This window comes from Paramisgurnus dabryanus, chromosome 9 (genome assembly GCF_030506205.2).
Source record: "Paramisgurnus dabryanus chromosome 9, PD_genome_1.1, whole genome shotgun sequence".
NCBI classification, from domain to species: domain Eukaryota; kingdom Metazoa; phylum Chordata; class Actinopteri; order Cypriniformes; family Cobitidae; genus Paramisgurnus; species Paramisgurnus dabryanus.
In genome coordinates, this window is record NC_133345.1 from 544,462 (window position 1) to 557,438 (window position 12,977).

Consider the following 12,977-nt stretch of genomic DNA (forward strand, 5'->3'; position numbering starts at 1 on the left):
TTCTCATTGTATAACCCAGAGGTAGAACGTTGAGCTAGCAAATCAGAAGTTCATGTTTTAATGCAGGATCTGATCCACGCTCATGAGAGAGAGAGAGAGAGAGAGAGATAGAGAGAATTTAGAATTTTCAAAAAACCTTTATTACAAATTAAAACATTTTCATAACCTCAAATCAGAAAAAACAAAGAAAAAATATATATAGTAACGGAAATAACAAAAAAATAAGCCAACATAGGAGCAAAGAACAAATCATCTTCAATAACCAGACACAGAGCTCCTCCATAATACCAAATCAATTCAAAAGAAAGAAGATCATTCATTGCTTTAAAGTATCTAAAACCAATAAGGATTCTAGATTTAACTTATTTTAAAAACTGCTAATGTATCATGGCTTCCGGGTCTGTCAACGTTGCTGTGGTTTTTCGACAGCTGTAATATGAAGGGTAGAGTGAAAAAAAATATTTAAGTGTTTTGAACATCCCAATTTGTTCGTTTACTTAGTATTTTCTTAATGTTTTCGAGTTAAAAAATAATTCTTAAATCGAGATACATTTACTTAATAAGCAAAGTGGCTTAGAATTTAAGTCTTGTTTACTGAAATAAATTCTAAAATGTAATAGGTTAAGGCTTAAAACAAGTAAAAATATCTGCCAGTGGGGTAAGAAAAATAAACCTAAATTGAGTTTATTATTGAATTAAGTTGAAACTAGAATTAAGTTTATTTTTCTTACCCCGCTGGCAGATATTTTTTATTTGTTTTAAATATAAACCTGTTGATTTTTATAATTTATTTCAATTATTTTACAAAGTATGCGATCTGATTTTTTTAATCGCGGTGTTTCTTTTATTCCTCGTTTCTTTTCCGTGCATTTGCTTTATTTATTTATTTTTGCTTGTTGCATTTAAATGCACATTTGATTTGTTGCCACATTATTATGTGTTAATGTATTTTTTAACATGTTTATCAACAAAAAGTGCGTTATTATAATTAATTATATAGCTGTGAAATATATACAAGAATTCCCAGCAAAAACAAAACGTTTTTATAACAATTTTCTATTACAATACATAATATCTTAAGCCACTTTGCTTACCAAGTAAATGTATCTCCATTTAAGCATTGTCAGATATTCACTAGAAAACAAGACAAAAACAGTAAGTAAGATATTAATTTACTTTTTTCTTTCAAACATAAATTTACAGACGGCTGGAAATTTTTAATAAAATAACTAGCCATACCTATTCGGGTCTGCTCCCGTTTGCTGTGATGACGGGGGACTTAGTCCAAAGCACATTTTGAGGAATACTTACACATTTTACTTCTTATTTCTTTGAAATTAATTATGCATACACTATGGATTAAAAATGTCCCGACTGCGAACCTGATAAAACCCAGGTAAAAAGCAAATACAAATAAACCATTTTGATTTAGCAAAAGTTTACAAATAAATGCACTCCTTGCACACAACAAGCACGTCTAGTTACCATTCATATTTTGCGTGATTTAAGTTTCGTCGCATACATTTTGGAAGGCACACGATAAAAACAAAATAAGGCTTTTAATGTATGCCGACCTCATTCTCCGTTGAGGGCTTATCAATCATAATAAACGCTGTTAACTCTTCTCATTGAATGGTCTAAATCCAATGCTGGTAAAGAAATCAAATGTGCATTTAAACGCAACAAGCAAGCCGTAAAGCAATGGATGCAGGCAAACAAACGAGGAATAGCACATACAACACCACGATTAGATCATCGGGTCGCATACTTTGGAATTAATAAGAAATAATTATTCAGTCTAAAGAAATAAGAAGTAAAATGTCTAAGTATTTCTCCAAATGTGCACACTCATTACAATAAACGGGAGCAGACACGAATAGTTATGTATGTCTCGTTATTTTATTTAAAATTGATAAGCTGTCTAACATATGATATATTTTGATAATACGAAATGCTAAAAAAATAATATAACACCAATCGACAATATCTGTTATTGTTATTTTTACAAGTAAATTCATGTGTAGGAGAAAACAAAGCAGCTGTCAGTCCATACTATATTGAGTGGCCATCGTAGTGGTGCAACCTGAACGATGTTTTCCCTACTTCCGGTCAAAGCCGCCATTTTGTGAAATAGGCATATAGGTGACGCTGGAGCACGCGGCCATTGTCTCTGTTCAACAAAACAAGTATATATATACACATACGCATATTTTTCCTCAATCAATCACCGAATACAAGGTGCAATTCGATGCCAACTGACCCTTCTCTCTGGTTTCATGTTTGTAAGGAAAATTAAGGGGGAAATTACGATAGCATTTCAGCCAAACATTCATTCGTGCCACGCTGCTTTTCTTTGAACGAAAAAAAACCCTCTGCTCCCCCTACACAATTTCTTCTCCTGTTATTTTATGCTTAAAACAAGCAAATAAATCTGACTACAGGGTAAGAAAAAATTCGTGAACTTTTCCCATAAACACTTAATTCAAGAAAAATTGTCCCACCCCACTGGCCATTTTTTATCCACAATACACATTCGATGTCTGCAGGCACCATTGTCTTTGTTCAACGCAAACAATTCTGTTGCGTTTTTCTTTGAACGAAGTGCTCCGCCTAGATAATTTGACCCATATTCACATGGGTTTGTTTCTCGTTTTTTTTCTTTGAGAACAATCTATATAGCGCCTTCCACAATCGTTTTGGTGTTAGCTTTACGTAAAATAGAAACACAGAAAAGTACTGAGCGATGGAGAGACCACGAACGCGGATCGTATTATGGACCACGGACTGGCAAACAAACTGGCAACCACGCACTAAAGAAGCAAACTCTGATTTTAAACTCACCTTATTTGTCCCCGGAAAGCGCCAGAGTCGATGCACGGAGTGGACGGAACAAGCCTCGCTTCCATAGCCGAAGGTCAAAAATCCATTTAAACGTGTAGTCCCCGGTGTCCACTCGATCTCACCCAAAAAGCCGAGAAGCGATACCGCAATGGCATCCGGAGAAGGCGCTGGCTGTCGGGATGGAGGTTAGCGGGTCAGAGGTCCGGCACTGAAGGTCTGCGTTCATTATTCACCGTGTGCATTTCACTCTATATCCACTTTCTAATGTATAGCACTTGATAAGGATTAACAGTTTAAAAACAGAAATGCAAGACATCAGAAAATACATTTATTTTTTACTTTCATAACATGAGAGGTGTCATACAATAACAAATATGAGCTTTAAAATCACATTCCTAAGTTAAAAATATACATAAAAATAGATATATGGATCATTACACAAATCACTACTCAAAGGACCTATGTTAAATAACTGCTTCAATATTAATTAACAATAACATTTGGCCAAGGCAGTCCTTGTAAATAGACATATAAATAGACAAATAAAATCATGACATATATGCCGTAGAGCCTGAGATAGAGAAAAATAATAAGGAATTCTGCTTTTACTACCATCTCAGAAATATTGCCAGAATTAGAGGTTTTGTCTCAAGACAGGACTTAGAGAAACTTGTTCATGCTTTCATCACCAGCAGGGCCGATTATTGCAATGGTCAATGGATTTAAAAAGTACTGTTTCTTGTTTAAAAACCACTTCATGGCTACAATACATGACAGATATGCTAATCGAATATGAAACCGATTACTCGGATCAATAGGATCAGGTCATTTAGAAAAAACAAGGGTTCACTCAAAACAAGGTGCCTCAGCATTCAGTTATTATCAGCTTTCAGAAGAGATCAGATGTGCTTCAACAGTAGACACTTTTAAATCTAGATTAAAAACACATCAGTTTAACTTTGCATTTACTGAATGATTTAAAACAGTACGAATAAAACAGTACAAAAGAATAAAACAGTATGAACCTTACCTGTTATAAAGGGAATGAAGCTTACGGTATGGTGCTTACCTGCAGAAATAAATAAAGTACAATAAGAACACACAGAACTTCAATTTTCAAAATTATTTTAACATTAAATGATGATTATTTTACTGGTTTACCTGTTTGTGATTACCACAGGATCCCGTCACCTGGCTGCGGTCTTCATTTGGTGAACGGTTCTTCACTCATAATTGACCTATACAAGAAATAGAGAAGAATAATAAGCAATTCTGCTTTTACATGTAGATGTGTGCCCCAAGAACACAGACACACCGGCTCCAAAAAGTTTAAACAGTACACATTTCTGTTATTTTAATGTGGCAAATGTGTCAGCTTTAAAAGAAGCATACATTACCTTTTAAAGAGGAAATACCTTTTGCATGAAATACCTTTACTCCCAGCATAAGCAAGCAATTTTCAAAATGCTTTTAAAAGTAAATAGTGATTATTTTACTTGTTTACCTGTTTGTGATTACCATGGAATCCTGTCACCATCATTTTTAAGCTTGTAAAGCAAATAATGAAATATTGACTTAGTAGGAAAAAATATTTTGGAAGTATCGTGATAAATGATGAAGAAAATATTTTGCAAAGTGATGGTTAGCACACGGTTGATGGTACCTATTAAATTCCATCATATTTTTTTATTCCTACTATGGAAGTCAATGGTGACTATCTGCTGTGGGTTTACCATCATTCCTCAAAATACCTTCTTTTGTGTTACTCAGAAAAAAACTAATCCTCGTGTTGTTGTAAGCCTGTATGCATGAGTAAATGATGACAGAATTATCATCATAAATTGAAATATCCCTTTAAACTGTATTTCCCCCCTTAAACCTAAACTTATTTTCCTACAGCAAGTCATTTAGGTAATCAAGAAAATACTTTACCCGTTGTCTTTGTGAGTTAAACAAATACAGCTACGCTTCCAGGTCTGTCGACGTTGCTGTGGTTTTTCGACAGCTGTAGTATGAAGGGTAGCGAATGAATGAATACATTGCAAAAAATCATTTCTTACTTGTTATTTCGAACTGTTTTAACTATACAAATATCTAGAAAGTCTTAAAATAAGATGCATTTTTTGATGAGCAAAATGCCCTAAGAAAATAAACCTAGCCTTTAGGGAGAAAAAACTCAGAATTTGGGCTTAAAACAAGCAAATAAATCTGCCAAAGGGGTAAGAAACAAATCTAGATATAAACACTTAATTCAAGAAAAATTGTCGTAGCCCATTGGCAGATTTGTTGGCTGGTTTAATGTACATGCATGTACAATATTTCAATTTGTCTTGTATTTATTAGCATTTTGTATTGCCCAACGCTGTCTAGGTTGTTTAACTGTTGTCATTTTCTTATAAAAGCCTTTATAATTTATTAGTTTGGATGATTGCCATTCCCGAGAACCTCTTATATTGGAAGTAAAAGAATCATCTAAGCATTATTTTGTGCTCTTAGACATGTAGCCGTTTGATTGTGGTTCTATTTAATGGCTAGTCTATTCGTTTGGAATGGTCAAACGGCTATTAGATTTTCACTGACAGCCCAAATTAAGCCTTGTTTTAGCCTAGACACTTATTCGCTGTCTATTAAAAGTTATGTAGTCGTTGAATAGCCGCTTTTTTGATGACTAATGTATTCTTGGGCCGTGGTTAGACGTCTCTTGGATTTTACGTAAAACGACAAGCGAATCTATTTTTAACACAAAGGTCAGGGGAGAGCGCGAACGCAGTCCCCCACTATCAGAAATTTTGCAGTCGAGATTCCCACATTTGGGGAATTCGCAAAGGGTCAGCCCAACCGGAGTGCAATGGCTGAGCCTCGCCCTGGGTGAACCACCTTCATGATCATGGTGTCTCCCCTGCCAGGTAAGTATGAGCGACACCCTTTGAGGCCAGACGGCCGCATCTTCCTGTGACCGATCACATCGACGGCGCCCCCGGAGGCCGTCCGACTAACATTTCATTTACTGTGTGTGACCAGGTGGAAAGCGCACGAAGCCACGTCTGAGACCAAACATTCTTCGAGATCTACCCTGTTTTTATTCCGTTTCCAGCCCGGTTGAACCGTGTAGAGTGAAATATGTGAAACAATTTAAATCAAATGGATTTAAATTGCGCATTCAAATATATGGTTTCGTTATTACAAAGTAACTTTACGTGGAATAGAAACAAAGAAATGTACAGAGCAATCAAGAAACAACGAAAGCATAGCAATTTTAGAACGTGGATAAATAAAAACACAGGGCTCAATGACTTACCCGTTGTCGTTGTGAGTTAAACAAGTACAGCTATGCTTCCAGGTCTGTCGACGTTGCTGTGGTGTTTCGACAGCTGTAGTATGAAGGGTAGTGAAAAAAGTTTTCAGGTGTTTTTAACATTCCAATCGGTCTCGTTCGCTTTTGTTGCGCCTTCAGCTGTGTCGAGGATGTTTAATTCGTCCTCGTATCACCTCCGCAAACTTGTAAAGAAAATAATTAAATACATTACAAAAACATTTCTTTATCAGCGTGTTCATTTCCACGCAAGCTTTTCGTTAAACCAATAAAGCCAACGAAACCACAGCAATTTTAAAACACACGGATTAGAAAAAACACCGTCACTCACGCACAAAAGAAGCAAATTCTTTTTTTATACTTGACTTATTTATCCCCGAGATGGGGAGCGCACCATTCATGGAAACACTGCAATACCATGTTGATGCATGGAGTGGAAGGAGCAAGCTCCGCTTCCATTTCCGAAGGTCAAAAATCCATTTAACATATAGTCCCCGGATAGGAGACGTATCAGACATTAAACTGATAAGAACAGATACTACACTTGATCTTAGCCAAAAGGCCGAGAAGCGATACCGGAATAGACGCAGCCAAAGGGGGAGCCGGCGAAGGCGCTGGCTTTTGGGGTGGAGGCTAGCGGGCATTTAACTCTATACGTTCTCATTGTATAACCCAGAGGTAGAACGTTGAGCTAGCAAATCAGAAGTTCATGTTTTAATGCAGGATCTGATCCACGCTCATGAGAGAGAGAGAGAGAGAGAGAGATAGAGAGAATTTAGAATTTTCAAAAAACCTTTATTACAAATTAAAACATTTTCATAACCTCAAATCAGAAAAAACAAAGAAAAAATATATATAGTAACGGAAATAACAAAAAAATAAGCCAACATAGGAGCAAAGAACAAATCATCTTCAATAACCAGACACAGAGCTCCTCCATAATACCAAATCAATTCAAAAGAAAGAAGATCATTCATTGCTTTAAAGTATCTAAAACCAATAAGGATTCTAGATTTAACTTATTTTAAAAACTGCTAATGTATCATGGCTTCCGGGTCTGTCAACGTTGCTGTGGTTTTTCGACAGCTGTAATATGAAGGGTAGAGTGAAAAAAAATATTTAAGTGTTTTGAACATCCCAATTTGTTCGTTTACTTAGTATTTTCTTAATGTTTTCGAGTTAAAAAATAATTCTTAAATCGAGATACATTTACTTAATAAGCAAAGTGGCTTAGAATTTAAGTCTTGTTTACTGAAATAAATTCTAAAATGTAATAGGTTAAGGCTTAAAACAAGTAAAAATATCTGCCAGTGGGGTAAGAAAAATAAACCTAAATTGAGTTTATTATTGAATTAAGTTGAAACTAGAATTAAGTTTATTTTTCTTACCCCGCTGGCAGATATTTTTTATTTGTTTTAAATATAAACCTGTTGATTTTTATAATTTATTTCAATTATTTTACAAAGTATGCGATCTGATTTTTTTAATCGCGGTGTTTCTTTTATTCCTCGTTTCTTTTCCGTGCATTTGCTTTATTTATTTATTTTTGCTTGTTGCATTTAAATGCACATTTGATTTGTTGCCACATTATTATGTGTTAATGTATTTTTTAACATGTTTATCAACAAAAAGTGCGTTATTATAATTAATTATATAGCTGTGAAATATATACAAGAATTCCCAGCAAAAACAAAACGTTTTTATAACAATTTTCTATTACAATACATAATATCTTAAGCCACTTTGCTTACCAAGTAAATGTATCTCCATTTAAGCATTGTCAGATATTCACTAGAAAACAAGACAAAAACAGTAAGTAAGATATTAATTTACTTTTTTCTTTCAAACATAAATTTACAGACGGCTGGAAATTTTTAATAAAATAACTAGCCATACCTATTCGGGTCTGCTCCCGTTTGCTGTGATGACGGGGGACTTAGTCCAAAGCACATTTTGAGGAATACTTACACATTTTACTTCTTATTTCTTTGAAATTAATTATGCATACACTATGGATTAAAAATGTCCCGACTGCGAACCTGATAAAACCCAGGTAAAAAGCAAATACAAATAAACCATTTTGATTTAGCAAAAGTTTACAAATAAATGCACTCCTTGCACACAACAAGCACGTCTAGTTACCATTCATATTTTGCGTGATTTAAGTTTCGTCGCATACATTTTGGAAGGCACACGATAAAAACAAAATAAGGCTTTTAATGTATGCCGACCTCATTCTCCGTTGAGGGCTTATCAATCATAATAAACGCTGTTAACTCTTCTCATTGAATGGTCTAAATCCAATGCTGGTAAAGAAATCAAATGTGCATTTAAACGCAACAAGCAAGCCGTAAAGCAATGGATGCAGGCAAACAAACGAGGAATAGCACATACAACACCACGATTAGATCATCGGGTCGCATACTTTGGAATTAATAAGAAATAATTATTCAGTCTAAAGAAATAAGAAGTAAAATGTCTAAGTATTTCTCCAAATGTGCACACTCATTACAATAAACGGGAGCAGACACGAATAGTTATGTATGTCTCGTTATTTTATTTAAAATTGATAAGCTGTCTAACATATGATATATTTTGATAATACGAAATGCTAAAAAAATAATATAACACCAATCGACAATATCTGTTATTGTTATTTTTACAAGTAAATTCATGTGTAGGAGAAAACAAAGCAGCTGTCAGTCCATACTATATTGAGTGGCCATCGTAGTGGTGCAACCTGAACGATGTTTTCCCTACTTCCGGTCAAAGCCGCCATTTTGTGAAATAGGCATATAGGTGACGCTGGAGCACGCGGCCATTGTCTCTGTTCAACAAAACAAGTATATATATACACATACGCATATTTTTCCTCAATCAATCACCGAATACAAGGTGCAATTCGATGCCAACTGACCCTTCTCTCTGGTTTCATGTTTGTAAGGAAAATTAAGGGGGAAATTACGATAGCATTTCAGCCAAACATTCATTCGTGCCACGCTGCTTTTCTTTGAACGAAAAAAAACCCTCTGCTCCCCCTACACAATTTCTTCTCCTGTTATTTTATGCTTAAAACAAGCAAATAAATCTGACTACAGGGTAAGAAAAAATTCGTGAACTTTTCCCATAAACACTTAATTCAAGAAAAATTGTCCCACCCCACTGGCCATTTTTTATCCACAATACACATTCGATGTCTGCAGGCACCATTGTCTTTGTTCAACGCAAACAATTCTGTTGCGTTTTTCTTTGAACGAAGTGCTCCGCCTAGATAATTTGACCCATATTCACATGGGTTTGTTTCTCGTTTTTTTTCTTTGAGAACAATCTATATAGCGCCTTCCACAATCGTTTTGGTGTTAGCTTTACGTAAAATAGAAACACAGAAAAGTACTGAGCGATGGAGAGACCACGAACGCGGATCGTATTATGGACCACGGACTGGCAAACAAACTGGCAACCACGCACTAAAGAAGCAAACTCTGATTTTAAACTCACCTTATTTGTCCCCGGAAAGCGCCAGAGTCGATGCACGGAGTGGACGGAACAAGCCTCGCTTCCATAGCCGAAGGTCAAAAATCCATTTAAACGTGTAGTCCCCGGTGTCCACTCGATCTCACCCAAAAAGCCGAGAAGCGATACCGCAATGGCATCCGGAGAAGGCGCTGGCTGTCGGGATGGAGGTTAGCGGGTCAGAGGTCCGGCACTGAAGGTCTGCGTTCATTATTCACCGTGTGCATTTCACTCTATATCCACTTTCTAATGTATAGCACTTGATAAGGATTAACAGTTTAAAAACAGAAATGCAAGACATCAGAAAATACATTTATTTTTTACTTTCATAACATGAGAGGTGTCATACAATAACAAATATGAGCTTTAAAATCACATTCCTAAGTTAAAAATATACATAAAAATAGATATATGGATCATTACACAAATCACTACTCAAAGGACCTATGTTAAATAACTGCTTCAATATTAATTAACAATAACATTTGGCCAAGGCAGTCCTTGTAAATAGACATATAAATAGACAAATAAAATCATGACATATATGCCGTAGAGCCTGAGATAGAGAAAAATAATAAGGAATTCTGCTTTTACTACCATCTCAGAAATATTGCCAGAATTAGAGGTTTTGTCTCAAGACAGGACTTAGAGAAACTTGTTCATGCTTTCATCACCAGCAGGGCCGATTATTGCAATGGTCAATGGATTTAAAAAGTACTGTTTCTTGTTTAAAAACCACTTCATGGCTACAATACATGACAGATATGCTAATCGAATATGAAACCGATTACTCGGATCAATAGGATCAGGTCATTTAGAAAAAACAAGGGTTCACTCAAAACAAGGTGCCTCAGCATTCAGTTATTATCAGCTTTCAGAAGAGATCAGATGTGCTTCAACAGTAGACACTTTTAAATCTAGATTAAAAACACATCAGTTTAACTTTGCATTTACTGAATGATTTAAAACAGTACGAATAAAACAGTACAAAAGAATAAAACAGTATGAACCTTACCTGTTATAAAGGGAATGAAGCTTACGGTATGGTGCTTACCTGCAGAAATAAATAAAGTACAATAAGAACACACAGAACTTCAATTTTCAAAATTATTTTAACATTAAATGATGATTATTTTACTGGTTTACCTGTTTGTGATTACCACAGGATCCCGTCACCTGGCTGCGGTCTTCATTTGGTGAACGGTTCTTCACTCATAATTGACCTATACAAGAAATAGAGAAGAATAATAAGCAATTCTGCTTTTACATGTAGATGTGTGCCCCAAGAACACAGACACACCGGCTCCAAAAAGTTTAAACAGTACACATTTCTGTTATTTTAATGTGGCAAATGTGTCAGCTTTAAAAGAAGCATACATTACCTTTTAAAGAGGAAATACCTTTTGCATGAAATACCTTTACTCCCAGCATAAGCAAGCAATTTTCAAAATGCTTTTAAAAGTAAATAGTGATTATTTTACTTGTTTACCTGTTTGTGATTACCATGGAATCCTGTCACCATCATTTTTAAGCTTGTAAAGCAAATAATGAAATATTGACTTAGTAGGAAAAATTATTTTGGAAGTATCGTGATAAATGATGAAGAAAATATTTTGCAAAGTGATGGTTAGCACACGGTTGATGGTACCTATTAAATTCCATCATATTTTTTTATTCCTACTATGGAAGTCAATGGTGACTATCTGCTGTGGGTTTACCATCATTCCTCAAAATACCTTCTTTTGTGTTACTCAGAAAAAAACTAATCCTCGTGTTGTTGTAAGCCTGTATGCATGAGTAAATGATGACAGAATTATCATCATAAATTGAAATATCCCTTTAAACTGTATTTCCCCCCTTAAACCTAAACTTATTTTCCTACAGCAAGTCATTTAGGTAATCAAGAAAATACTTTACCCGTTGTCTTTGTGAGTTAAACAAATACAGCTACGCTTCCAGGTCTGTCGACGTTGCTGTGGTTTTTCGACAGCTGTAGTATGAAGGGTAGCGAATGAATGAATACATTGCAAAAAATCATTTCTTACTTGTTATTTCGAACTGTTTTAACTATACAAATATCTAGAAAGTCTTAAAATAAGATGCATTTTTTGATGAGCAAAATGCCCTAAGAAAATAAACCTAGCCTTTAGGGAGAAAAAACTCAGAATTTGGGCTTAAAACAAGCAAATAAATCTGCCAAAGGGGTAAGAAACAAATCTAGATATAAACACTTAATTCAAGAAAAATTGTCGTAGCCCATTGGCAGATTTGTTGGCTGGTTTAATGTACATGCATGTACAATATTTCAATTTGTCTTGTATTTATTAGCATTTTGTATTGCCCAACGCTGTCTAGGTTGTTTAACTGTTGTCATTTTCTTATAAAAGCCTTTATAATTTATTAGTTTGGATGATTGCCATTCCCGAGAACCTCTTATATTGGAAGTAAAAGAATCATCTAAGCATTATTTTGTGCTCTTAGACATGTAGCCGTTTGATTGTGGTTCTATTTAATGGCTAGTCTATTCGTTTGGAATGGTCAAACGGCTATTAGATTTTCACTGACAGCCCAAATTAAGCCTTGTTTTAGCCTAGACACTTATTCGCTGTCTATTAAAAGTTATGTAGTCGTTGAATAGCCGCTTTTTTGATGACTAATGTATTCTTGGGCCGTGGTTAGACGTCTCTTGGATTTTACGTAAAACGACAAGCGAATCTATTTTTAACACAAAGGTCAGGGGAGAGCGCGAACGCAGTCCCCCACTATCAGAAATTTTGCAGTCGAGATTCCCACATTTGGGGAATTCGCAAAGGGTCAGCCCAACCGGAGTGCAATGGCTGAGCCTCGCCCTGGGTGAACCACCTTCATGATCATGGTGTCTCCCCTGCCAGGTAATTATGAGCGACACCCTTTGAGGCCAGACGGCCGCATCTTCCTGTGACCGATCACATCGACGGCGCCCCCGGAGGCCGTCCGACTAACATTTCATTTACTGTGTGTGACCAGGTGGAAAGCGCACGAAGCCACGTCTGAGACCAAACATTCTTCGAGATCTACCCTGTTTTTATTCCGTTTCCAGCCCGGTTGAACCGTGTAGAGTGAAATATGTGAAACAATTTAAATCAAATGGATTTAAATTGCGCATTCAAATATATGGTTTCGTTATTACAAAGTAACTTTACGTGGAATAGAAACAAAGAAATGTACAGAGCAATCAAGAAACAACGAAAGCATAGCAATTTTAGAACGTGGATAAATAAAAACACAGGGCTCAATGACTTACCCGTTGTCGTTGTGAGTTAAACAAGTA

The 12,977-nt window shown here is 35.6% G+C and overlaps 3 non-coding genes across 3 annotated transcripts; all 3 read right to left on the reverse strand.

Moving 5' to 3' along the window:
- Positions 1–5,590: 5,590 nt before the first annotated feature.
- LOC135753528 (U1 spliceosomal RNA) lies at positions 5,591–5,755 on the reverse strand. The gene has a single exon (XR_010533699.1). It is a non-coding gene; the product is annotated as a U1 spliceosomal RNA (small nuclear RNA).
- A 782-nt stretch (positions 5,756–6,537) lies between these two features.
- Positions 6,538–6,728, reverse strand: LOC135753473 (U2 spliceosomal RNA). Its single transcript, XR_010533659.1, has one exon. It is a non-coding gene; the product is annotated as a U2 spliceosomal RNA (small nuclear RNA).
- A 5,673-nt stretch (positions 6,729–12,401) lies between these two features.
- LOC135753530 (U1 spliceosomal RNA) lies at positions 12,402–12,566 on the reverse strand. Its single transcript, XR_010533701.1, has one exon. It is a non-coding gene; the product is annotated as a U1 spliceosomal RNA (small nuclear RNA).
- Between the last annotated feature and the right edge of the window lie 411 nt (positions 12,567–12,977).